Here is a 26,464-nt window from a genome sequence, read left to right as displayed (position 1 = left end):
TCTGGAAATGCAAAAATTCTGAAGAGTCAGACAGCACAAAGTCAAAGCCTAAAAAGGTAGTTCTGAGGAGAAGGCCTTGCTGGAGGCAAGAGACACAAACAAGGAAATATATGGGAAGAAGGGCAGAGGAAGTTACCTGTCAAACATCAGGACCATAGATCAGCAGCAGTGGCTAAAATTTGTGGTGAGGCCCCATCCTCATAATCACATTGTCCTATGATGGAACATTGAATACACAGCAAGAAGACTGCAGGTTCCAGAAGGCACTTGCTCTCTGCTTGGTTGGAATATCATACCCAAAGCTGTGGTGTTGGGAGAACCCTGCTCTTACTCGCATCCAGCAGTCATGTGGTCAAAGAGTCATGTGGTCAAGCATCTCCCAGTTGGAGGAATGTTTACTATTAGGTCTGTATACATCTATTATTATGGCTGGTGCTTCTAAACACTGAGACTGTAGTTATAAAATAGGGAATCTATGCTATTTTGGGTCTTTCTTCCATATCCAGGATTTCTGAGTTTCTTCTGAGTCTAAAACATGAACTAGTAAGCATTGATTTTCCCAACTGCTTAATCCACTATTGGCTCTGTTAAGTCTTCCTTTATAAAGTATCTTTGGTTTGTCTGCCTGTTCCATCTATCTACCCTGCTTTCCCCCTTCTCTCTCTCTTTCCTTCCTCTCTCAATTTTGGTACCTTTATAGAACTACAACTCTCCTTCCAGAATCCACTGCTAGTACCTTTCAGTTCTAGTTATGCCCTCAATACTGTGTCCAAAGTATTATGTCCACCTGCCAAAGAGTATATTTCCACCCGTGGCTTTTAGATCCTACCAAGTTAAACAGCAACTCAATTGGAGGGACATTCTCTACCACTGAATTCCGATGCTTTACCCTGTCCTGCTTCAAATACAAACTGGATCAGATTTCAAAGCCTCCATAAGCTGTATTATACTATAGCTTCATCTTCTTGCTCTGATCACACTTTGTAGCCAGCTCTGTTTTTTTTTCCCAGCTCTCCTTTATTGTCATTCATTAAGTAGTAGAATTTATCTCAGTAATTGGACTGCTTTGATTTGAATCCTAACTCTATCACTTACTAATTTCTGTTGCTGTCAACAAGTGACAGCTTCTCAGAATTATCATTTCCATAGCAGTAAAAGGGGGATATTCCCAATGGTCATTAACTTGCACATCTTTGTGGACATGAGGCACTAAACAGTATACAAATTAAAGTAAATAAGTATGTACTACCAGTGTCATCTCCTCCGGGGAGTCTATCCCAGGGAATGTAGTCCTCATAATTTAGCCCATCATAACATGCTATTTTGTATTGCTTATCAACATTTCGTGTGTATTAGCTTTGTCCTACTAATTATATTAAATTAGTAAGTTATGCGAAGCAAAAGTCTAGCATTTTCTATGCTACTGTTTTCTTGAGAAATGGAAGAGTAACTGGCTAGATTATAGGAGTTAGAAGCAGCATCCTCACCTGCCTATGTTATTGTGGGTATTAGAAGAAGCCTTCTCAAAGAGTCTAGTGCTTTACCAAGTGCTCAGTAAATCCCACAGAGTACAATATTGGCTATTAGCTCAAAGTTGTCCTTTTAAATGGCTCAGGGCGCTTCCAACTAAGTGTGCCCGAGAAACTTCTGTCTAAGTTCCACTGCACTACTCCCCTGCCACACTTAAAACAGTAGCTGAAACAGGCCCAGCAGTCTCTAGGGTTTCTCCAGTAGAAAATAATCCCAGAGGAGACAGAGGAAGGGAGGGAGGGCTCTGGAGACACTAGAAAAAAAAAAAAAAGCAAGACTGGGAGGAAGGAAATCTCAGCAGAGAGCCAGATCAAGTTCCCACTTAACCCTCATTTAAGAAAGGGAAGAAATAGCCCGCAAGCCCAGAACCTGGCCTGTTATCATTTATGAACTGTCCTAGACTCAGCAACACTTGTGTTCAAACCTTAGTTGTGTAGCCTTGCCCAAGGATTTTCTGAGGTGTTGATTTTTTTTTAACTTAGGGCAAGGGCGCTGGGCTGGAACCTAGGATCGTGTATGCTAGGCAAGTAGTCTATATCACCAGAGCTTGGGTTGTATAATTTATAGTCTTTATATGGAAAGTAGGATGATGACTATCTATTTCTCTTGAGCTACGGTCTGATATAAACGAGGCAATTTCATGTGTGAAATCGATTGGCATAGTGCTTGATATGGACATTCTATAAACGTATGAAAAAATAAAACAGGGTCCTCTATGAACATTGAAGCTATGTCAGGTACTAAGTACGTCATATGCATTAGCTGATTTAATCCTCACTTCCATGTCATGCTAAGACCTATTATTACCCCCGCTTTATCAATAAAGAAAGAGAGATGCAGAAAACTTAAATTATCTTTCAGAAACACATAGCTAGCAACAAGATCTATGGTTAGTATTAGGATCAAAATTCAGACCTGGGACTAGCAGGGTGGTTCAGCAGATAAAGCATTTATCGCACAAGCCAGAACCCACATAAAGGTACACAGGAAGAACCAAAGACACAGAGCTGTCTTCTGGTATACAATCGCTCACACACAAATAATAAATTTGAAGGAAAAACATGCTCAAAGGGCTCGGCCTCATAAAGTTTATATATCTAAGGCTTGACATAACCATACCTCAAGAAGTAGTAAGAAAAAGGAGGTCCCAGTGGTTCTAGACTTAAAACTATTTCCTCCAGTGGAGAATGGGAGGATGAGCAATAAGTAGTGTAAAAGAAGCCCAGGCATCAATTAGACAGCCTGACCCCAATATAGGGATGACTAGAAACCTCATCCCTTTTCCTAAAGCTGGGATAGGCACTAGGACTGCACATATTCTCTAACTCCGTATCCTCAAATGCCTGTCTTAGGCAGAAAACCAAGACACCAAAGGAAGACAGCGGGAGGAGGCAAAAGTCGGAAACTGTGGTTGTACCTACCATGGAAGTTGCTCAGGGAGGAGAGGTGGCTTATGACAGATTGGAGTATGCAGCTACTTCAGTCTCAACCACTCCAGTGTCTTCTCTTAGCTGGGGACCATCAGCCCTCTGCTTAAGACCCCCCTGGGTGTGAGGCAGGCAGCCCAAGATCCTAAATGCCATCCAAGGAATTCAAGTGGTCAGCAAGAGACAGCTATCAGCCTGCTTGGGTTTTTCTGTGACCACGGCCTTAGGGAACGTCAGCCAGTGTCAAGGGCTGGATAAGAGTAAAGACCCTGCTCCAGGAACCAGCCAGCGCCCTAGTAGCAAGGCAAAGGAGGAAAGGCAGTTCCAGCAGCAACCCTCCCTTCCCCCCTACCCCCACCCCATTCCTGCCTCCTACCTCTTCTGTGCCCTGGCCCATCCCATCCCCAGCTCAGAGACCAATAAGGAAGCTGGGCCCCTGGCCACTGCTAGAACTCAGGAAAGGAGCAAGGAAATGATGTTTGGGAAAGATAAAGCGGGTGTCTAAAAAGAATTTTTAAAAATACACGTAAGTGAGAGAGAAAAACACCCCAGACGCATACACTTAAAAGAATTCCTGCACTTCCTGGACTGAGTTGACCCCACCCAGCCATCTCCGCAGGTCCTCAGGGCCCCAAGAAAGAAGAACCAGCCTGGCTTAGCAGCCTCCAGGTCCAGAGAAATGGTACTATTTTTATAAAGTACTCATTTTTATAAAGCTAGGGACCACTGACTTAAACATTTTTCAAGGTAAGGGTCCTTCTGCGATACAAGAGTTTACAAATATTCCAGTCTTTTACTTTCAAGAAGCAAGTGAGCATCTGTTTCTTGCCAAAGAAAACTTAATCTCACACTAAACACTCCAATTCCAGAGAAAGAGCTGATGAGCAATGTTAGAATAGTGGCACTTAGGAGTGTCCCTAGATCTGCTATCAGGTCACGCTGAACTCTGGCAATCGTACCTTCTATGGGCTTCGATTTCTTCTCTGAAAAATAAACCAGGAACTCAGTTGTCAGGAGTGATCCTTGCACCTATGACATAAAGTATTGTAGTGGTGGTACATCCAAGTCTGAGGTGCACAGTAATACCCTTACTGACTCTGCTGGCCAGAACCCAGAACATTCTATTACAAATTTGTTATGCCCCTAAGCCCAGGCCCAGGTATCAGAACTTAAGTTTTCTTAGGGATGTCAAGTAAGGGCTTTCCCGTCATAACTAACTTGATCCCTACTCCAATTTCCCTTGGCCTCTGGTTTCAATTTTGGTAATTTATGGTTCCCATGAGGGCTTATACAAGCTCCCTCAAGACAGAAAGTACGCTAGGGCTTTCCTCTCAGGGGAAGTTAGCCCCATCCTCTTGCATTCCTCTGTACCTCACATAAGTTTATCAATTTATATAAGTACTATTGCAGGGCTAAGTTTATAGGGAATACAGAGCTGACTTGAAATCTTGACTTCCTTTAAATGAACTTTCTTGGCCTACTGACTGTCACAGAATTTTAAATTCCTCATGTATGGAGCACAGTTGGCATGTAACAGGCACTTGATAAACAGTATATGTATGTTATTCATACTAAACTTAACCAAAGTGTACAATGAACACCGTGCTATGAGTAGCAAGAAAATCGATTTCTTTGATCCAAACAGGGATAGATGAGACAGGTCCAGCTAAAAGAAGGCTCAAAGCCAGACTTCGTGCTCTCAATGAGCACTTGTCAAACTTCACTGGGCATGTGGGTCATGGGGCAGCAGACTCTGACTTAGTGGATTTAGAACGGGGACAAAGTGATGACTTTCTACAGAGTGTTAGGATGAGCCTGCTCCCGCGATAACCACATCAGTAACAACATACTGGCAAATAATGCCTGTTACAAAAAAAAAAAAAAAAAAAAAAAAAAAAAAAAACTACAAGGAAAAAAGTCTATTCTCACTTTAATACTCAGGCTTGGATATCTAGTCTTTTGTTGCCTCCGGTTGCCAAATATCTTCCTATTTTCATTCGGCAAGGTTGGTTCATGCAAGTGTTTATCTGATGAGGTTTCTTGAGCCCCAGGTCTGAGCAAAATAAAGAGCACCTATTTTGACAACAGTCAGAGGCCATGGCAGGCCAGCTGAAGCTGAGCCAACAATGAGTAGAGGTCGAAGGATATTCTTGGCATTGGTTAAGGTAGGGAAGCAGTGAGGCCAGGAAGGTCGGATAGTCCCCAGATGAGGTGATTAGCAAGTGGGCACATAGGCAGAGAAATCCTCGGACAAGGAAAAGATAAGAACTCGAGTAATAGTTGGCCAGTTTGGAATTTTCTAGAGGTTAGAAAATACGGGGGAGTGATAATGGTTGCAGCATAGCAGATAATATGATAGGCTCTCCTGTGCTTGGAGCAAGGCACTTCTTTATGAAGACCTGAGAAGACAAGCACTTAGTCTGGGGTGGGAGGAGAGTAGATACATGCAGTGAGAAATGGCAGATCATTCAGAAGCTGTCTCCCAGAAGAGTCCTTCTAAAGACTGTTGTGAGGGGGAGGGAAATGGGATAATTCTGGAAGGAGCTAATCTCCAGCTACCCTAGTCGGCTGTGGTGTCAATATATTTTTACAGCACCTCCTGTCTTTGTTCTTGGTTCAGTAAACCCCTTTCAAGACAGTGGATGGGAGATGACAATCAAAAAGTGAACCATGGCTCTTTCCCACCCAGGGCAAGAAGAAAATGTGACCCTTATTATTTGGGACTGTGGTCTGGGCTGTAATGCAATATGGACTCTTTCCTCTTCTGAAAGTGTTTGGATAAGGAGAAGCACAAAAGAGTGTCCTTGATTAGCTCTGTTTACTTTCTGGGGCTCTTTTAGCCACCCCACAAATAATAGATTCCACCTTCTGCACACGAAGAAGTCCAAGCATATCCTGGCCCACTAGGCAGGAAGAGAAGCCTACCAATCGGGGGAGGGGGGCCAGGGCAGTGCAGAACAATATATATGCATGGCTTGTTTATCTGGCAGAGAAGGGAAAGGCTTGGTCATAATGGAGGGACACAGAACTCTGAATGCCTTTCCCTACTAGACAGCTGGCTAGGGGACACTGAAGCCTAGTGATCCAGATACCCTTCTTTATCAAAGACTCAATCAAATGGGGAAAATAAGAGTGAGCGTGAGTGTGTGTAACTTAATTTTTAAATTTCTTTTTATTGCTTCACAATATCCTTTATGCTGTGATCATCTACACCCCCATTACCTCCCCTTCGATTCCTGACCCTACAACCCACCATTATTCCCTCTTAATTTCATGTGCTTTCTTTTTCTAAAACCCACTGAGTTCACTTGGTGCTGCCCATATGTGCATGAAGGTAGGAGCACCTATTGGAGCATGGGGTTGCAATAGCTCTTCAGCTGGAGCTGGAAATCTGTGACCTCCTTGCACATTCACGCTGTAATTGTGTTTGCTTTGATCTTGCACAGGTCTTGTGCTCCTGTGAACTCTTGTGTGTGACTGTCCTGACATGTCTGGACAAGATTGTTTAGCTATTGTCATGAAGTTTTTGCTTACGTTCCCTCAGATTTTTTTTAAAAGTTATTCTTATACACAACACACCCTAACTGCAGGTTCCCCTACAAACTTTCTGCTTAGGACTATCCTCATTGTATCCTGTAGATTTAGGAGTGTTGTATTTACATTTTCATTAAACTATAGTAAATTTTAAATTTCTTTGTTATTTCTTCAATTACCCATTCATTATTCAGTAGGGTGTTCTCCAATATCCATGACAATGTGTATTTTGTGATTTCTATTGCTGTTTTATAACTAGGCTTATTCCACCGTGATCAGACATAATCCACACACTTATGGACACTTGATTTTTGACAAAATAGCCAAAATTGTACAGTGGAAAAAAGAAAGCATCTTCAACAAATGGTGCTGGCATAACTGGATGTCGGCATGTAGAAGAATGTAAATAGATTTATACCTATCACCCTGAACAAAACTCAAGTCCAAGTGGATCAAAGACTGAACCTAATAGAAGAGTGGGGAATAGCCTTGAATGCACTGGCACAGGAGTCAATTTCCTGAAGAGAACACCAGTACCACAAACACTAAGACTGACAATAAATGGGACCTCATGAAACTGAAAAGCTTCTGTAAAGCAAAGGATACTGTCAAGAGGACAAAGTGACAGCCTACAGAATGGAAAAAGATCTTCACCAGCCCTACATCTGACAGAGGTCTGATCTCCAAAATACACAAAGAACTCAAAAACTAGACATCAAAATATTAAACAATCCAATTAAAAAAAATGGGTCACAATTCTAAACAGAAAATTCTCAGCAAAAAGAAAAAAAAACACAAAAAAACCTCAAATGGCAGAGAAGCACTTAAAAATATTCATCATCTTTAGCCATCATACCATCTTACACCTGTCAGGATAACTAAGATAAAAATACAAATGACAGCTTATGTTGGAGAGGATGTGGAGCAAGAACACTCCTCCATTGCTGGTGGGAGTATAAACTTGTACAGCCACTTTGGAAATCAACACAGCAGTTTCTCAGAAAATTGAGAATCGAGCTATCTCAAAATTCAGCTATACCAGTCTTGGGCATATACCCAAAGGATATTCAGTCATACAAGGACACTTGTTCAACTATGTTCATAACAGCTTTATTTGTAATAGCCAGAACCTGGAAACAAACTAGATGCCCCTCAACCGAAGAATGGTTTTAGAAAACATACTACATTTACATAATGGAGTATTACTCAGCTGATAAAAACAAAGACGTTATAAAATTTTCAGACAAATGGATGGAACTAGTAAAAATCATCTTGAGTGAGGTAACCCAGGCACAGAAAGGCAAACATGGTCTGTATTCACTCATAAGTGGATATTAGCTGTAAAGTTAAAGGATAACCATTCTATAATCTAGAGACCCAGGGAGGCTAGGTAACAAGAAGGGTCCAAAGGGGGATCCATGGACCTCCCTGGGAAGGGGAAATAGAGATCTCTTGAGTGGACTGGGAATGACTGAGCATGGGAACTTGAGGGATCAGACTCAAGGGGTGTGTGGAGGGGGGAATGCTGAGAAAGATGACTGGAAAGCGGGGCTTTATGGGGTTGGGTAGAAACCTGATACAAGGCAAACTCCTACAAGTCTACCAGGATGACCCCAGCTAAGAATCCTAGCAATCGTGGGTATATACCCTGAACTGACCATCACCTGTGATCAGATTGGTGACTCTCGTGGTTGTCAGCAGAGAGCCTTCATCTAGTGACTGATGGAGGCAGATTCAGAGATCCATGGTCAAACACTGAGCTGAGCTCTGGGAGCCCTGCTGAGGAGAGGGAAGAGGCATTGTAGGAGCCAGGGCGTCAGGGACATCACAAGAAACACTCAGAAACAGATAGCTTGACTCCTAGGAACTCAGAGAGTCTGAAGCAACAACAAGGGAGCCTCCATGGGAAGGACCTAGGTCCTCTGCATATATGTGACAGTTTTGCAGCTTGGACTACTTGTGGGACGACCAGAAATGGGGCAAGGGGCTGTCCCTAGTACTTTGATTATTTTGGGGGGAACCTATTCTTCATGCTGGATTGCCTTGCTAAGCTTGAATACAGGGGGAGGTTTTTGGCCTTAGGGCAGCTTGATACACCATGGCTTTGCTGATGCCCCTTTCAGAGTGAATATGTAGAGGGGTGGATTTGGGGGATGGAGAGTAGGGGAGAAGTTGGGGAAGGAAGTAGAAAGAGAGGAGGGAGGAGAAGCTGTGGTCAGGATGTAAAATAATTAAATTTAAAAAGTAAATAAAGAACCATTTTATTTTTCACTTTTAAATTATTCTCCAATCTTCTAGATGACATACACATAACTTTATGAATAACAAGAAATTCCTAAGGAAAAATGACCGGGTTCTACAGGAATCCATAACTTACCCAGGCAACTATACAGCTGCCCCACACATTCCTACTAAGGGTCTCCAGTTGAACATATGACTATTAAACTATTTCAGACATCTGGATTTTGTCCTGAGAGTATCAGCCTAGAAAAATGCCTTTCCAAATACTTTTCCACTGCTTGGTATTAAATAACTTCACTTCTCTAATTAAAAAAGATTGTATGTGACAGGTTCATTTTATTTGGGGGGTTAGGTAATTGGAAATGAAATCTAGGGCCTCAGCCATGCAGACCCCTGACCCTATTATTCAGTTCCATCATCTGACAAGTTCTTACTCATGGTACTGAGAAATAGCGCTGAGAAATGGTAGTGGCTGTAAGATCAGATCATGGCCGGAAGAATAAGAAGAAAGTTTTTGGGGATGCATAGCAACAGAACACTGGGGAATTCAATTGAGGTCACTATCAAGGGTTGAAGAACGGATACATGAAGTATGCATCAAGTAGCAGGTGCCAAGCCGTCCAGCAGCTAACCCTGTGTATGGCAATGTAGTCAATAAGTACCTTCCATACACAGGAGCCCACTAAGCCCTTGCAATGATCACGTAACTACTCCCATAGAAAAAAAGAAACCCGGGCTGCAGAGACTTAAAGTAAGACTTGAACCTAAGTCTTCTAGCCAAGTTTCTGTTCTGTTTCATAAGTTTTTCTAAGATAGCATTAGCATCCCCTGGAATTGTAGCACAAGGCAAATTCTGAGGCCCCACTTCAGAACTTCTGAATGAGAAACTGGGAGGAAGACACTATGGCATATTTCTATAAGTTCTTGATATAATTCTGGCACAAGTAGGCATGGTCAAGCTTGATAACCTTTACTCAACCATATATTCTGGAACAGTAATTCCAATTCCTTTTTAAAGTACTACTGATGGTCACTGGTGCCTGTCCTTAGACACATGTGGAACCATGCCCTCTAAGGCAGGCTGAGGGTCTCTTTGCTGCTGTCATTGCTAAATACATAACAGACAATAACTGCTTGAAAAGTTCTTGGCCTCTGGGGTAGGAACAGACTTCTCTATGATGAAGAAGGTTTCAGAACTACAAACACAGTTTCTGGATCATGACTGTTTTTGTCAGGAGGACATATGAGCCAACAAGCAATTTCCATATATGAGTCTTCCCTGGGAGGCCTTACCTGGCTGAACCATAGTCTGTGTACACCCCTGGGAATTTTTGCAGTCTAAGGTATTTATAAACTTATAGTTTATTAATCTTCAATTTTCTGTGACTTTCTTTCTGTAGTGCTATAAAATTCAGTTGACAAACACACATTTATGATATACATGATTTACATATGCAAACAACTAACGTTTAAATTATGATAGTACATTTACGATATAACACAGGTGGAGAGAGAGTGTGTATGAGTATGTGTGTGTGTCTGTGTTGGTGAGATGAGAACATTTAAGTTCTAACTTAGGCCTCCATGATGGCACACCCTTTGGCAGGAATTTTGCAAGCATCAAACCAACCAGAGATACATTGTGAGATCCTGTCCAAAAAAGAAAAAGTCTACTTTCTTATAGAATTTCAAATAACAACAAAAATTTCCAGGACTGCGCAGATACACTGCTGATATTTTGTATTTCTTGAACTTTTAAAATATTTTTTTATTTCTGATATTTTAATTACATCTTTCTCTTCTCGCCTCTCTCCAAATTCTCCTTGTACACCCCTTGTTCTTTTTCAGATTCTACAAATTTTTAAGGAATACTAACACTGTTTCACAAAAGAGAGAGTGAAAAAACACTATTGACATTATCCTGTGAAAACAGCAGTGTCCTGCAATATTAGAACATAATGACAATGAAAAGAAAACTACAGACCATGTTCCCTTATGAATACAGACACAAAACAACTCAGTAAATAGTTGAAAACTAAATAAATGACACTTTAAAGACATTACAGGTCATAGCTCAGGTTGGTTATATGTTGTGGGAGATCCTTTCACTCCTCCAGCCAATAGCCGCTGAGATACCAGCCCATTGGGGCGTGGTCTCTCTCTTTAAAAAAGCGGCTACTTCCCTCCTCGCCCTCTCTCTTTGCTTCCTGCTCCACTTCCAGCGACTAGACTCCTTCCTGATTGCAGAGAGGGCTGTTGTCTGGGATGGTGATCTGTAAGTTTTTTCCCCTTTAAATAAATACCACCCTATTAATCATAATTCCAAACTTGTGTGGGATTGTTTGTGATGTACGCCTTCATCATCTGGTGCCCAATGTGGGGCAGGAAGCTAAGAGGCTGGTATCTCAGCGGCTATTGACTGGAGGAGCGGAAGGATCTCCCGCAACAGTTATATTCCAGGTATATAAGGATAATGTAACACTCATAAATAAATGTAACAGCAAATAAATATGGAGAGAAGTGAGGTGTTTATTCAAAAGATACAAAAGAAGGTTTCTAATAATGTCTAACATTCCTTCAAGATAAAAGTCCTAAAGAAGCTAGAAATAAAAGAAACATAACTCAACACATTAAGGTTAGATAAAATAAACTGATAGACAACACTACAGTAAGTGAGGGAAACCAGAAATCATCTCTAAGAGACAGACAGACAGATGAACAGTCAGACAGACAGACTGACAGATGGTGGCTGCCCACTCTCTCCACTTTCTTTCTGTACAGATGTTTGAAATATTACAGCAAAATGGGCAAGAGAAAGAAATTAATGGAATAGAAATAAGAGGAAAAAGTCAAATTATCCCTGTTTGCAGATCAAATTCTACTATATTTATAAGACCTTAAAGATGCTATAAGAGAAATCTAAGATAAGATAAATAATTTCAGCAAAGGATCAGAAAAAAAGCTATCATACTCGGGACCGCGAGGGGGGCACCCACACACTGAGACAATGGGGATGTTCTATCGGGAACTCACCAAGGCCAGCTGGCCTGGGTCAGAAAAAGCATGGGATAAAACCGGACTCGCTGAACATAGCAGACAATGAGGACTACTGATAACTCATGAACAATGGCAATGGGTTTTTGATCCTACTGCACGTACTGGCTTTGTGGGAGCCTAGGCAGTTTGGATACTCCTCTTAATAGACCGGGATGGAGGTGGATGGTCTTTGGACTTCCCACAGGGAAGGGAACCCTGATTGCTCTTAGGGCAGACGAGGGAGGGGGACTTGATTGGGGGAGGGGGAGGGAAATGGGAGGTGGTGGTGGGGAGGAGGCAGAAATCTTTAATAAATAATAAAAAACTACTCTCTTCAGAAATAAAAACATTCTGTGGTTTTTGAAAAAAAAAACTAGTAGATTTTCTATAAGTCAACAACAACAAAAAATCTCCCGAGAAAGAAACCAAAGGGAAAAAAAATCCAATTTACATAGTCTCAGAAAGATCGGAGGAATTATAAAAATGTCTATATTATCCAAACTTGTGTAGGGTTTAATGCAGTTTCCTTTGAAAGTCTAATGACATTCTTCATACAACTAGAAAAAAACAAAACCTAAAATCCACATAGAAGCATAAAGATTCCAACCACTCAGAGCAGGCCAGAGTAGAAAGGGCAATGCTGAAGTTATTAAAATGCCTGGTTGAAGTCACACTACAGAGGTATAGTAATGCAAACAGCAAAAATGCTGCACAGAAATAGATAAACAGACTAACATAATGAAACAGAGGCTGCAGAAGTAAACCCATGCAGCTATATCCACTTGAGATTTGAAAAAGGTGCCAAGAGCAAACATGGAGGAAAAGACAGCCTCATCATGAGAAAGGGTACAGGGAAAACTGGATACCAAGAGAATAAAAATTTATTGTGGGGAAATGGATATAACTTGAGACTGTATGATAAGTAAATAAGCCATATTCAGAAAGGCAAATATCACATTTTCAAATGTGGAATCTAGACTAACACTCACTCACACACACACACACACACACACATGCATACACACATGTAGGAAGGAGACTATTTGGGGGTGGGAAAGACTAATAGAAAGGGAGAGAAAATAACCAGAATGATTAAACTAGAAAGGGAAAGAAAGACAAATATCACATAGTTTTTCTCATATGTAGGGCCAAGATTTGATGGCAGATTTATACTTTGTATACAACAAAAACCATAAAACACATACAGGAGAATTAATGTGAGCAATCATAGGTTTTATTGTAATATCTTTATACATTCTTATAATTTCCTGTAAGATCATGTTTGTCCATCACCTAAGGACTAAGTATTCCCTCCCAACATGACTTCACCCCTGCCTGCTGTTCTGAGCACTCCCCACTAGTTAGTATCACCCACTTCTGCTGTGATCCCAGGCTCTGCCACTTATGACCCCCCTGTAGAAGCATGTGACCCTTCTACAGATTACTGAGGACCTTCAGTGAGAGCCTTCTGACTCTTTAGAAGGTTTATTGTGATACACTGCACAAGATCTGCACAAATTCAAGCTAGAAAAATCCCACAAAAGGAAGTAGGCATAAAGTCCCACCCCTAACCAAGAAGCTTTTTAAAACTGGTAAGTGCTCAGTTGGTTGAGAGCATTGCTGCTCTTTCAGAGGACAAGAGTTCTGTTCCCAACACTCACATCAAATGATTCACAGTCCCCTGTAACTCCCGCTCCAGGGAATATTGTATCCTCTTCTGGACTTTGTGGCCACCGACCCTCCCCCATATGAAAATAAAAATAAAATATTATTTTTAAAAATCTGAATTTGGCACTGAATCCTCAAATTAATATTTTGTTGATATTTAGAGGTAGGGTCTTTCCAAGGATGTTTGGATTAATTACAGGCATAGAGAGCCATAATGATTTCAACAGTCTATTTACAAAACTATGGGATCTAAACTCCAAGGCTTACTCTGTTTTGCGCTGTAATAATCAATACCCTACAGAGTACCTGCCATGAAGACCTTATTTAATCTGAGGCAGTCCCTTAATAGAAGCAATCCCAACCTTGAGAACAAAAAAAAAAAAAACATTTATTTTTTGTCAACATATGATATTTATTATAGGAAAAGAAATAGAAAAGAAATAGATTACAATAGTACCTGAACATAGATGGAAGGGTAAAGAAGAAGAGAACACAAAATGAGTATTAGACTTCTTAGTATTCAACCTGCCACCAGGATCAGCAAAGAAACTGTGGTTTCAGATCAGTTGGTTTACAAAATATTCTATGCATATAATAAAAAAGAGCCCCCCATACTCCTTTAAAAACTGTATTCACCAAAGCAGCAATATGATTCAAGGTTAAGAGCATAATGTCAGGTAGATATGGTGGCACACACTAGTCCAAGCAACTCAGGAAAGTGGGCCCTGTACCCTGCCTGGGCAGTGGCAGCGCAGTGGAGCTGCCCCTGACGACAGGGGTGTGGGAGATCTGGCCCCACCCCTCATCTGCCATATGCCGGTGTGAAGGAGAGAAAGATGCTCCCCCTCCACCCTTCCCAGCCTGTGGCAGGTGGGAGAATGGCCCCTGGTCAGGAGAACGGAAGAGCCAGTCCTGTTCCTCATCAGTGGCAGCCTTGGGAGAGTAGGTCCTATACCTCTCCTGGGCAGCACAGCAGAGCTGACCCTGCCGGCAGGGGCAAGGGTGACCTGCCCCTGATGTCCTGAGAGTAGGAGGGCCGCCCCGCACCCCTTATCTGCCATGCGGTGGCAAGGGTGAGGGAGAGGAGCCCTTTACCCCACCCCATGCCACCTGTGGCAATTGGAAACGCTAACCCTGAGGTCACAGGAGCAAACGAGCGGGCCCTGCCTCTCACCCGCTGTAGCACTCAGGAGAGTGGCCCCTGCACCTTGCCCAGGCAATATAGTGGAGCTGGTCCCGGTGGTGGTGAGTTGTGAAAGCAGAACTGCCCTGTCCCCTGCTGCTTATTTCACAGGGTGAGCTAGTTAGGATGGTGCTGGGGAGCTTACCCTAGTGTTGAGGATGAGGAAGAGCTCCAGGGCTGAGCAGCCTAGGAAACACCCAGGCCCACAACTACAGTTATGAGTGGGGGCATCCCAACATTCACCCCATATATGATCTGCTGGAGCATTTGAAGGGGCCAGTCCTGCTGACCCAAAGCTACAAGACCTCCATGACACAGAACAACAAAAGGATATCTAAGATGAGTCCCAGAGAGGACCCAGTATCGAGATAGTGTAGCAGAAACAAAAGGCCTTGAACCAGAACAATGACTCCCTGCAATCAACAATTTCAAATGAAGATACATGGACTAAAGGGTATGTACTGTGTGATTCACTTGTCACAATACAGCTTCCACAAGGAGAGGTGTTTTCTTTTAAATTTTATCTTGTGGGGGAAAGTTGTAAGGGCAGAGGGCAGATGTGAAAAAATGGGGAGATGAGTGGGATCAAAACGCATGATGTGAAATCCACAAAGAATCAATAAAAAGTTAAAATAGAAAAAAAAAACTCCAAAGAGCTTATGCAATTTGCACTTCCACCAACGGTTTGTTAGCTCCATGCCGCCCTTTAAACCCTCAAGTGCATCATTTAAAGACCTCTTTAAAATGCAGATTCTGGATGAGGAGGCTCTTCTAAGAAGTTCTCATTTGATGTAGATGTTGCTGGTCTAAGACCCACACTTTGAATAGCAAAGAATTAGAGTGTATGTTTCTTGGCATTCTTGCCAAAACTGCATATTAAATTCTCAGAATTTTGCCACTCTGATATATGAAAGTTCTATCTTGTTCCTTAAATTAATCTATATCTCTTTAATTATAATGACTTCCAGGAAGACTGCAGTGTGATGTCTTGTCTTAAAAAATTATGTATGGCAGAATATCTGTCTATTTATATTTATAAGCAAATTTTCTTTTGATTTGAACTGCCTCCTCCACTGTTTTTCCCTCTGTAAGTCACTTTTATTTTCAAGAGTTCTTCGTGTTTAAAGAGAACAGCTCCTTGATAAATACTTTGTGGAAAATGCAAAATCTTTTCCTCATTTTTAAAAATTTGATCTTTACTTATTATATATTTTATAGTGCTTTAAAATTTAATATTGCATACTCAAATATAAACTATTCCCCCTTATGACTCCCAAGGTTTGTATTTTGGTTTAAAATGTCTTTAGTATTACAAAATAAATTTGTATACTAAAATGTCATATACACTTGTCCACCAACATTTATGAAAAATTAGCTCCAGGATACCAAAAGCCATAGGTGTTCGAGTCTTCTACATAAAATAGTATAGTATTTCCATGTAATCTATACACATCTTACCAGATATTTAAATCATCTCTGGATTACTAGTATCCAATGTAGTGTGAAATGCACGCAAATAGTTGTTTGACAATATTATTGGGAGAATCATGGCAAAGAAAGAAAAGTCTGTTTAGTGTAGATGTAGCTTTTTTCCTGAATATTTTTGATCTATGCTTGATTGAGCTTATAATTGTGGAAACTTTAGACACAGAAAGATGACTATGCTAAATGATGTTTCTTGATGAAGTTCCAGATTTAATTATGACCTATTAATCTGTTTATTCACATACCAGTGTCAAAGTATTTTAATTATTATACTTTTAGAGTATATTTCAACAAGACTAATCCTGATCTCCATTATGATTTCTTTTCTTTCTAGACTGTTCCTGATCAATCTCATATACATACTTAAGAATCAGCTAGGGCATGCTTGGCTGTGATGTGCCTTGGAGACAGCATGAGGTTGAAAGTCACAATTTGGACATACAGTTCTGGGAGTCATGAGTAGCATGAATTTATAGATTAAAACTGGGTCTGTGATGAAGCCCCGATAGTTTTTAAGGTTCTATTCTCAGATCAGCAACATTACCATTGCCTGAGGACTTACTGAGCCTCTATGAATCAGAAATGCTATAGAGAAGAGAGTGGCAAAATGCATTTCACAATGCTATGGTGGAATCAAATGTCCACGTAAGCTTTAGGGTCATTACTTTGGGGCACTCAGTGGCTTAGAGACTAATTAAAGGGGGGGGGGAAGGTTCAAGGTAAATAGAAAGAGAGAAACAAGGAGAAAGAATTCTCAAAATAATTGAATGGAAGAAATCTCCAGAAAGTGTTCAAAAGTATCCATTGTTACAATGAAGAAACTAACAATCAAGTACTGTTTCTAAATGATTTATATGAAGTGTGCCATTTGTGGTATAATTCTATAAACTAAATTATCCTCATTTTATAGATAAGTTGTGATTAAGTAACTTGCTGAAGTTCATCCAATTGGTAGATGACGATCACAGGTCTAATATATACAAGTGGTAAAGTTCCATCCCCTACTTTAATATACTGATGAAAACCTATTCGTTGGAAAAAATCTTGATGTTTTTATCAATCTGGTAGACACTCATTCATCTTGGACCTAACTGTACAGAGAAGATTCATAGATGAGGGCTGTAGTGTAAGAGTGTGGTCAGGGGTAATGAGAAAATGGGAAGTGAAAAAAATGAGACAACGAACCTAAGAACATTTTTTAAGAGCTCAATCTGTTTCATTGTGAAGGAAAAGATATTAGTAGCTGGAAGAATGTGAAATTCTAAGAGAAGATTGTGTTTTAAGAAAAAAAGACCATTTACACATATTGAAGAGAGATTTAGATCAGTTTATCTTGGTAATAGCAATCTGTGGGTGGAGGACAATCATTATTTCCAGTCTCACCAAAATATCACAGCACTGCTATTTATTTCTCAATGTTTATTGCTCTTTTTCTTTAGCATTTAGACTGAATTAGTTACCAGGTGCTGGTTTTAAGGCATTGTCCCTTATTAATTCTTCTTGCCTACTACAATTTCCACTACTCCTTTCTCTGTGTAAGTATAAGCAACCCATGACCAGCCCAGATCCAGTCAAATGCATTCCAATATTCTACAAATTCTACAAGTGCCAGTCACCCTTACTAATTCTGTTAGAGTGGCTTGCCACTGCCACCTAAGAACAAGTTCCTTCTGTGAGTCTCCTATAGATTGCTCATGTTTACTTGTTGCCTCTCCCTAATTTTACATGGGCCTGAGCTCCTTAATATCCCTCAAATCTAGATTACTCTCTGGCCTGTCTTTACCCATTCACATAAACCCTCAAGCCAATATCCTTGCTTTTTTGTCTTCTGCAAATGTAGAACAGTTTTCTTCCTCAAATCTTTGAAACACTTGAAACAGGTATTATTCATCTCAATAATCACCAACTCCTTTGCTCAGCTATTTTATTTTCCATTGTTCTTTGAAATTTTCTTTTTGTCTTATATGTGTACATGCAAACGTGCATATGTGTGTGTTTGTATGTCTATGAATGCTAGTGTCTGGGTGTCTGACAAGGTCAGAGATATTGTATCCTCTGCAACTGCAGTTAAATGTTGCTATGAGCCAGCCAACATAAAAGCTGGGACCTGAACCTAGGTCCTCTGGAAGCAGTAAATGCACTTAGAAACTAAACTGTCTTTCAGGCACCTGTTATTTGATATATTATCAGATTCATTCCGATTATTTTAAGATTCATGATATAATGAACTTAGTATATTATTCATTATGTAATGAATAATAATATTGGTAATAAATATAAGTCAATCAGATTATTCTCTCCCACTACACTCTCTTATTTCCCTCCCATTTGTATCAGCTATATATATTATATCTCTTTTAACTATAATATAGGGCTAGGACATTCTCTCCCCACCTGTTTCCTACCACACTGTTTAAAATACATGGTAAGTACTCAAAATTGCTTATAAATAGAAAACATGTGATGAGAACTCAATAAAGAAATCTTTTGTGAACTAGTTTTTGGGAAACGTTTATTTTGTTTATATATATATATATATATATATATATATTTGTGGTATATATGAACAGTATCAGGAACTAGTTTAGCACTTTTTTATAAAGTGCCAATTTATTGCCTGCCAGATAACTGTCATGTGAGAAGCATTGCTTTTAACTACCATAAAAGCAAGAGACATACATGGATCTAATCTACATGGGTAGTAGAAAAAGACAAGATCTCCTCAGTAAATTGGGAGCATGGCGGTGACAGGAGAAGGTAGAAGGGGAGGAAGGAAGGGGAGCAGAGAAAAATGTATAGCACAATAAAAAAAAAAGCTAGAGTAAGTGATGTTTAAACACTTCCACGATATTTCTATTTGCATTTAGTACCTATAACCTGTATTTAAAACCCAAGCCCACTGCTCTAGTTCACAAAACATAGATTCCCTATTTTTACTTTTGAAAACACATCTCCATTATTATTAGTTAAGTTATAAATATCATTTTTATACATTTTATATAAAACTCAAATTAAGAAAATACATAACCAATGAACATATTTCTATCTTAAGTTTAGTGTATAAGCACAGTTACTATGAATAAAAAGAAAAAGTACATTTGTACTCCTGAAATAAACAAAGGGAGATGAGATGCTGTTGGTTACTGTATTAACTCTGATAATTATGAATCTTGAATCTTGTGTTCTAAAATGAATTGCTGTTTGACATCCATGGAAAATGATAATAGGAAGAATTATGACAAAAGTACGTAAGGTTAATCAACATGTAATTGGCTCTCAAATATGCACAATTTAGATGTCCCTTTATTGGTAGTTATTATTTAAAAATTCTGCAAACCAATCCACCTGAATACATTTTCCTATTAAAACATGCACTTATAATGTGAATTAACATTTTATGATACATATTAGATATATCATTTAAGCGAGATTTTGTTCCACCGACACAAAACCCACAAAATATGAGATAACCATTTTTCCAATGATAGCTGGTCTAAAATATACACATGTACATAAACACATTCTTTGGAGGCAATCTAAATCTATTGGGAGAAAAAGACTATATTAAAAAGCATGTTTTCAGTATCTGCTAATGCATACATTATTAAACATAACACACCCCAAAGATACAACAGGAGGGCAGAATAATATTTTGCTACTGACTGAGACTGACTTAGCCTCTGGTGAGAAAAAGAAAATGTCTTCACCTTATGTAAGCACCAGCAACCATACCGGTTCGGTTCTTAAGTATTGTCTTGTCTAGAACCTCAACTCTAAACCATCCAAAAGACAATTAACTCGGTTCAGTCTTCTGTGGAGGAGAGCACTCCAGGTCAAGGCAAAGCTAAAGCCTGAGTAACAGGCAAGGAATCAATTATTACCTCAGGCTATTTACACTTTCCCTCTGGGATCATACAAGGCTGCTGCTAAGGATAACCTTTGCAGAGCAAGGAAGCGATGATGCATGCATAGCCTAAGGGTTTGTAAATTGATGCAAGAATTTCTGAAGAACTCACCTAAATACTCAAGTTCAAGTTTTTGAAAATATTACTGAGACAGAAGTAGGTAAGTATCAACTGACGTGGTTACAGAGAACATACTAGATAATGAAGCCAGAGACATTGGGCTGTAAGCGAGAGGACACGTTGCCTCATTTCATGTCTTTAGAACTAATCTCCTTGCCTGTAAAACAGGGAGGCATTCGGCCCTATCACTCAAAAGACAGGCGTGGCAATTAAATAACACGATGCACTTGAGATATATTAGCATTGTAACTGATCCATAGTTAAGTAGGGAATGGAGGGACAGAACTAACATTTACGTGTTGTAATATGAGCGGCGGGGCTGCGTCCCCGGCACCTGGCCGCTCGCATGGCTAGCTTATGCCCCGAAATAATTACATGGAAACTGTATTCTTTTAATCACTGCCTGGCCCATTAGCTATAGCCTCTTATTGGCTAGCTCCTACATATTGATCTAACCCATTTCTAATATTCTGGGTAGTACCACGAGCTGGCTTACCAGGAAAGATCTTAACCTGCATCTGTCTGGAGTGGGAGAATCATGGCGACTCCTGACTCAGCTTCTTTCTCCCAGCATTCTGTCTGTTTACTCCACCCACCTAAGGGCTGGCCTATAAATGGGCCAAGGCAGTTTCTTTATTAGTTAACCAATGACCTTCCTCCATCATTTACGGGGATCCTATTAAATTTAAAGTGATCTTAGTTATGGTCAATCTTCATTAATATTACATGGGAAAGTTCTTTGGGAAAACCTTTCATTCTATATTCAACTGTTTAAGGACAGAGTTCTCAACACCTTTAAACCAACTGTTTAGACTGATACAGCATAGTTTCAATGAGTTACAGAATTAGGATAGTCTTGGTAACTGAAACTGCAGCAATGTCTATATGGGGGGAAGAGATGGGGACACCACAGGTAATAGATTTGAATCTTAACTCTAACAGTTATTAGCTGTATGGTCTTACACAAGAGACATCAATTCTGAGCCTTGGTTAAGCTTTCATTATTGTGTTCTATGGTCTTACAAGGTCTCTGACAAAGCAAACATTTCCTGTCCTTGGATATAATACATAGGTAATACAAAGCTACTTCTCAGTCCAGCTGTGACAAACTAACGGCCAATATCAGTGTTTATGTGATACAGGAATTTTTATGATAGAGGTTTTCTTGGGATTCTCACAATTCTTCCTGTCTAGAAGATTCATTTTAATGGCCCTTCTGCCTAATATATAAAATATCAATCACTCTCCCCGTCACTTCATGAATATGTTCTCTTGTTTTTCCCTAAACCTTCCTTTATTAAGCCTTCAACCTTTCCAGAAAAGACAAGGTAACAAGGAATCGCATATACACAGAAAAAGAGAGGGGTGGAGGTAGTGTGCTGGCTAGTTTTGTGTTAACCTGACAAAAGCTATAGTCACTAGAGAAAAGGGAGTCTCAACTGAGAAAATGCCTCTATAAAATTGGGTTGTAGGCAAATCTGTGAGGCATTTTCTTAATTAGTGATTGATGTGAGGGGCCTCAGCCCATTGTGTGCGGTGGCATTCCTGGGCTGCCGGTCCTGGGTTCTGTGAGAAAGCAGGCTGAGTAAGCCATGGTGAACAAACCAGTGAGCAGCTCCTCTCCGTGGCCTCTGCATCAGCTCCTGCCTGCAGGTTCCTGCCCTGTTTGAGTTCCTGTCTTGACTTCTGACTACAATGTGGAAGTGTAAGCCAAATAAGCCTCAAATTGCTTTTGGTTATGGTGTTTCATCACAGCAATAGCAAACTTAAGCAGAACAGGTAGGATGGGGGAGATGGAGGGAGAGAGGAAGGGAGGGAGGGACGGACAAGACAAGCACATAGAGATTACAAATGAAAATTTCCTAATCTCCGATAATATTTATGCATTAAAACTAGCCTATAAAATTGTTTTCAAATGAAGTGTTTCATTCTCTCCAAAAATCTTAGGGATCTTAGGAAGACTCTTTTTGAAGCACAGAGGGACAATCCCATATAAAGAACCCCCGCTATACACAAACCATTGACATATGTAAACTGCTATATATGAACCATTAATATGACTGAGATAATGAGAAGGGAGGTTGATTTTTCTGTTCTTTCCCTAGGGGAGGGGGAAATCAACTTACCCTATGTAACTTCTCAAAGACCATTCAAAGATATACATTAACTTTATACTTAGGAAAATTGAAAAATATTCTGCATCCTCATTACAGGAAAAAGGAGAAAGAATATATTAAGAATATATTGCTGCATTAGGAGCCAGAGACATAATCATTTTTAGCTGCATAGAGATGCCAGAACAGCCAACTAATGCTTTCCCTTTGATTAGCTGGAAAGCAATCAATGCACTCTTGAGAGATTGGAGCTTTCACTCAAAATAGAAACTGGCCTGTAGACCAAGAGCTGGTAGCTCAGAGACAAATTCCCTAAAGGGATCTTGACACTTGCTCTAAGATCCAGAGTTGGCAAGCTCATCAGGCCCTAAGTTTAAGGATTGGGCTTAAAGAAATTGTTAAATTATACAATTTCTTTCTTCAAAGATTTCAAGTTCTTGTTATACAAGGTCTTGCTCCATAAGATACACCAACAATTTTTAAAGAATTTCCATCATACATAAGAACATTTTTCTACTACAATGAAATCCAATTATATATTAGCAACAAAAACAACAGAAGACTAAGCGACATATCATAAGAAACATATGAGTAAAAGCAGAACTTTCTCAAGTAATCAAACCGAAATTAATAGTACAGCAGATTAAAATTGGTAAGGCACATCTGAAAAATACTCTCAGGAAATTTATTGTCAAACATTATTGTGTTAGGGAAAATGCTAAACGCAAGCAGAAGGATGAAAAGAAAACAAACAAACAAAAAAATGTAAGAGTAGCAATCAGTGAAGCTGAAACCAAAAATTCCACGAGGCAGAGACAGGAGAATCAGGAATTTGAGACCAGTCTGGGCTATGTAGCACGTTTCAGGTTATCTTGTACTATATATTAAGACTTTATCTACAAAGAAAATAAAAACCAGATAGAAAGAATATGAATCACCTAAGAAAATATTACCCAGTTATATATAAAATCCTCCTGAAAATTCAACAAAAAACTCTTCCCAATTCACTTTAGACATGACAATTTATGATATGAGACTAGACACAAAATACAAACTTCATGAATAATGAATGACACAAACATCCTTAGGAAAATATTAGAGATTAGCATTCTTTAAGGTACAAAGAGAATTATATGTGATCAAGAAAAACTTATTCCTGTGCTTAAAAACCAGTGAGTATGTTACGTTGCATCAAATAGACTGAAGACAACTCAAAGGATCTGCTGTATTCATGAGCTGACATGCATATGACAAATTCAACATCCTTTTCCAATAACCTTCAGCAAATGTGGAATAAAGAAGAAATTTAAAGGGCTCATGAGCAGGACAAAAGGGGGCTTTAAGGAAGAAGACTGGAGAGGTTTATATAATGCATGTAATATGATTATTGGAACAGGATGATGGGTAGACAGGTATGAGTGGGTCAGGAAATGAAGATGAGGGAGGGGGGAGACGAAATCCAAACTAAGTATATTCAAAAATGCCATAAGAAACTAACTACAAAGCCGGGCGGTGGTGGCGCACGCCTTTAATCCCAGCACTTGGGAGGCAGAGGCAGGCGATCTCTGTGAGTTCGATACCAGCCTGGTCTACAAGAGCTAGTTCCAGGAGAGGCTCCAAAACTACAGAGAACCCCTGTCTTGAAAAACCAAAAAGAAAAAAAAAAAGAAACTAACTACAAGTAACATTATGCAGACTGATCAGTACTTATGTATTTAGGAATATATATTTATATTAATTAGTGAAAAAAAGGCCATGAATTTTAAAGAGAGCAAGGAGAGTTTAGAGGGAAGAAAGCAAAGGGGGGAAGGTATGATAGAATTATATAATCTCAAAATAAAACTAATTAAAAATAGTAATGTTAAAAAATAAAAGACGAAGTTTCATTATATGCTGAAGCATATCTAAGTAAACTCTGCCTTTAACATCATACTTTATAAAAGGTTGACTGCTTTGCCCTTAAGACCAGAAACCAGGGACGAGATTCAACCCACTCTTACTCAGTACTGCTGGAATGTATAAAGACACAATAGGATCATGCAAAAATGATGAAACGCACTCAAAGTAGACAGGAAAAATACTGTTCCCATTTAAAGAGGATGTGTTAAAAATCTCAAGGAATCTAAAATAAAGAAAGAAAACTCAGAGAACAAGTAAATTCAACAGGTTGAAGTTGATTTTTTTAAACTAATGATATTTTGAGCACTAACACCAGACATGTAGAAACAAATTTAAAATTTACTTACTCTTGCTGCCCAAAATAAAATGCTTAGGTATAAATCTAACAGAAATGTATAGGATGTGTATACTGAAAACTACAAAATACTGTTTGAAAAAAAATCAACACAGATCCAAATAAATAGAGAGACACTGTACTGTGCTCCTGGCTTAGAAGTTTTAATGTAGTAAGGAAAAAGGGGCAATTTTCCTTAAATTTCTGTACACATTTAATGAAACTTATATTGAAATTTCATCAGCAGTTTTATAGACTCCATCTACCAAATTTTAAGAATTATATTTCATTAATCGAGGCTGAGGTGTATTGGTGGAGACTTATATACTCTTCCACAAATGGATAAGTAGACCCCTTAGATATATTAAACTTATTTCTGAAAGTTTCAAAATCAATTCAAAAGGGGCTGGAGAGACGGCTCTCGCTGCCCTTTCAAAGGACCCAAGCTCAGTTTCAAGTAGCATTACCAGATAGCATCCCAACTGTCTACATAGCTGCAGTTCCAGGGTATCCCATACTCTCTTCTGGCCTCCAATATGTATCTGCATTGGCACAGGATAATGTGCATGTGTGTGCATGAATAATAATGATAAATTTTAAAAGCTAAACAATTCAATGGATGAAAGGTAACCTTTTTAGGAAATGGTACTGTAACAATTATACAACTACACACCTAAAAACTAATCTCAAGATTCATACTTAATGCACATGCACACACATATCACATAGACACATGCATATTCAAATTGGAGCAAAGTTTTATGTAGGTGTAAAACTATAAATTTTTTTTAAAATATAAGATCAAATAGTCTTTAGACTTGAAACCAAATATCAAGATTCATTAAAAGAATTGATAAACTTGGATTTTAAATTACATAATTCATTATTTTAGTAGTATTTACTATAGACTATGATGTGTTAGGTACTGGGATTTCAAAGATGTGGAAAGTGCATTCCCTGCTTCCGAGGAGCTCTTAGTTTGGCAGGGTAGAAGGATGCCCAAATTTGTAGCTATGCAGTCAGAACACAAAGGAGAATCTTTTTGTGTCCTGTGGGAATGATGGCTGTTGACAGAGCAGGGATTTTACTCATTAAAGGAGGGGCAGGAGAACATTCTAAGCAAAGAGAATAGCTTCTGTAAAGGCAGAGTGCTGAGAAGACAGCTCTGGGTGCATGTGTAACATGTTGGAAAAGGTTAGAAGAATGGCATTTAGGAGAAAACATATTAGAGGCAGTATTAACAGGATTATGTCATTGACATGATGAAGATGAACATAGCTGAGAGAAGGGTGAAGTTCAAATGCTTCATGATATCCTATTTTCTGGGGACAGACCACTGGATATGATCAAGACCATGAAAGGAAGAGAGGAGGGAAATATACTGTATTTGAGGCTCCTATGTAAAAATACTGTAAGAAAACTAGAACTATATTGTTAGTATTTAGAAAAGAGCTTGGGATTAGAGATGTAAATGCATTAGCATTCAAGTAGTTGAAGTTATGGTAGTGAATTGTGTTTTATTGTGTTTTACACTCAAATAATTAAAATGTATGATAGCATACCCTCTGCCTTCTTCTCTCTCTCTCTCTCTCTCTCTCTCTCTCTCTCTCTCTCTCTCTCTCTCTCTCAAACACTTGATCAATTGATAGAGAAAAGTCCAGAGTTCTTTTCTGACTGCTTTCCAGTTAGCCTTCACAAAAGTAGTTTCAATACATCAACATTTAGAGAACTCTGGCTTAAATAAGAGATGAAAAGGTTGTAGTTAATTCATTTCTCTGTCACTGCTGCCAACTCCCTTCTCTTCTGTCTCAGTAAGCCTTCCCTGGGGAGAAAATAAATTGCTGAAGTCAGTAAAGAAAATTCCATAGCTTTCCTTAGTGCATTATCACTGACTAGAAGTCCCGCAGATCTGGCTAAAATCTCTGCTGGTACAAATGTTGCTATTTCTTCCATCTTTAACAGAAAAGGAAAACAAAAATTCTCTTGTA

At 39.4% G+C, this 26,464-nt stretch overlaps 1 protein-coding gene across 3 annotated transcripts in view; it reads right to left on the bottom strand.

Annotated features, from left to right (window-relative positions):
- Shroom4 (shroom family member 4) overlaps nt 1-26,464 on the bottom strand; it is a 201,720-nt gene that overhangs the window by 50,926 nt on the left and 124,330 nt on the right. Inside the window, exon 1 of one of the 3 annotated variants that reach the window (XM_057759474.1) lies at nt 2,952-3,229. The exons of the other annotated variants lie outside the window; for them this stretch is intronic. The gene's annotated coding sequence lies outside the window, so the exon portion shown is untranslated. Of the gene's footprint in view, nt 1-2,951; nt 3,230-26,464 lie in introns of those variants that run through there. 3 annotated transcript variants of the gene reach the window in all.

This window comes from Chionomys nivalis, chromosome X (genome assembly GCF_950005125.1).
Source record: "Chionomys nivalis chromosome X, mChiNiv1.1, whole genome shotgun sequence".
NCBI classification, from domain to species: domain Eukaryota; kingdom Metazoa; phylum Chordata; class Mammalia; order Rodentia; family Cricetidae; genus Chionomys; species Chionomys nivalis.
This window is presented reverse-complemented; position numbering and strand designations above follow the sequence as displayed.